Genomic DNA, 2,264 nt, shown 5'->3' on the forward strand with positions numbered 1-2,264 from the left:
CTTTGTCAGGCTATCAATTTTGGCATAAAGATCTGGTGTGACTCCTACCTCATATATACCCCCTTTCTTCAGTGGTTGAGGACTTCTTTCACCTCTATTTGAATAGTCCCATTGCTGGGAGTTTTTACACAAGGTTTCAAAGAAATTTCAAGCTTCGACATCACTTTTGGTCATGAATGACCCTCCACTGGTGGCATCAACCATGTGACGGTTTTGGGGTGTCAGACCGTCATAGAAGTATTGAACCTGTTGCCACTTTTCAAAACCATAGTGTGGACATTTAAGAAGTAAATCCTTCCATCTTTCCCAACATTCATGAAAATGCTCACCCTCTTTTTGTGTGAAATTCGTAATTTCTCTGCGGAGAGCATTAGTTTTGTGAACCGGGAAAAACTTGTTTAAGAACTTTTTAGACAGTTGGTCCCATGTAGTGATAGACCCAACTCCTAGAGAATTCAGCCATGCTTTCGCCTTATCCTTCAAAGAAAAAGGAAAAATGCGCAAACGGATCGAATCATCTGAAAAGTTTTGGAACTTAAAGGTGGAGCAAATGTCTAAGAATTCTTTCACATGATGATATGGATCCTCCTTATCTGAACCATAAAAGGAGGGCAACAATTGTATGACCCCAGGTTTAAGTTCAAAGTGTGCTGCCGTGGTGGCAGGCAACACTATACATGAAGGCGCATTGAATTGGACAGGAGCTGAATAATCTCTAAGAGCTTTAGTTCTATTCTCTTCCGCCATTTCAAATAGGATGTTTCTAAATCTTCTACGAAAGGTTCTTTCTATTTCAGGATCGAAAGGTGCTAGTTCTATGTTCAGAGATCTACGTCCTAGCATAAACTATGTTATCAATATAAGAAAGAAAACTAAACTAAGATGCAACTTAAGATGAATAAAACTAAAAATAAAAGTTATGAATTCCTAAAAATAAAAGAAAGTTATGTAAATGAGAATTGGAAGGAAGAACCCGGAAAAGGCGATGATGAATGTCTGAAGATTTGAGAGCTCCTCCTTTTGAAGACAATCTTATTTAGCAGCTTCCTTCCTCAATTCTTGTAGACATTAAAAAAAAAAATTGAATTTCCTAAAATAATGCTAGAAAAATCCTAAGCAACGGTTAATTTCTAAAAAAGAAAGTTTCCAATCTTAGAAATAAAAAGCCAAGTTAGTTTCTAAAAAGGGAAAAAATTTCTAAAACTAGAAAATAGAAAGTTACTTGAAAAAAGAATCAAAATCTAAAATTTAAAAAAAAAAAGAAATTTATAAAAAAAGAAAGCTTAGAAATAGAAAATTTCTAAAAAATAAAACCCTAATTCTAAAAGTAGAAATTAGAAAAAGTAGAGAATTTAAAAAGGGATTACCAAATTAGAAGTTTATGTCAGGACCCTACAAAACAGGAAATAGGTTAGTTTCTAAAAAAAAACTTTAACCTAAAGTTAGTAAAAACCTAAGACTATGAATTATGATAAGAGAGAATCCTAAATCCAATTGGACCGAAACAGTCCCCGGCAACGGCGCCAAAAACTTGATGTTTTATTTTTAAACCAATCTGATTTAAATGATTTTAAACTCGCAAGTATACGAATCAGATGTAGATATGGTACGTATTACGAGATTGTTCCCACGAGGACTGGTTGTCACAATTTAAATCTACGATTCTTCTTAACTAATCCAACAAATAATTGAGCAAACTACTAACACAAATATACGAAAAATAATCAAGAATAATGAGGAAAATTCAATCAAGGAGAATACTAGGACTTTCTAATCCAACCCTAATTATCCTAACCCTTGTTTTACCTGTTGATTCACCCTATTCAAATTGATATAAATTAAATAAATCACAAACTATGTCCTTGGTCGGGCACACAAAATGTATAATCCCTTAAAGCATATGGATCACGTCTTTCCATCCATGGTCAGGCATGAAGAGATGTAGATTCCTGTTTCTTCCCCTATAGGAAACCTGTTCATGGTCAGACACAAGCACCTAGAATAATATTCCAAACAACATCCATAACTAGACTTTGGTTAAGCTCATAGCATACAGAAGTATGGAAATTCTAGCCAAGTATACTAGAGAAAGAAACAAATCAATCAAGTTAAGATTGAATCAACAAACAAAGATCATTCAAGTTAGAGGCTTCATCTCAGCCCTAGCTAAGGAATTTAGATATCCATGTGATCAATTAGAAAGTAAAAAAAATAACATTGATGAAAAAGAAACATCCTTCTCTCCTCTTTCTTCTCATTTCTTC

At 34.0% G+C, this 2,264-nt stretch overlaps 1 non-coding gene across 1 annotated transcript; it reads left to right on the plus strand.

The window, feature by feature from the left end:
• The first annotated feature begins 262 nt into the window (after positions 1-262).
• LOC131235815 (small nucleolar RNA R71) lies at positions 263-369 on the plus strand. Its single transcript, XR_009166335.1, has one exon. It is a non-coding gene; the product is annotated as a small nucleolar RNA R71 (small nucleolar RNA).
• The last annotated feature ends 1,895 nt before the right edge of the window (positions 370-2,264 follow it).

Source organism: Magnolia sinica, chromosome 19, assembly GCF_029962835.1.
Source record: "Magnolia sinica isolate HGM2019 chromosome 19, MsV1, whole genome shotgun sequence".
Classification (NCBI taxonomy): Eukaryota; Viridiplantae; Streptophyta; class Magnoliopsida; order Magnoliales; family Magnoliaceae; genus Magnolia; species Magnolia sinica.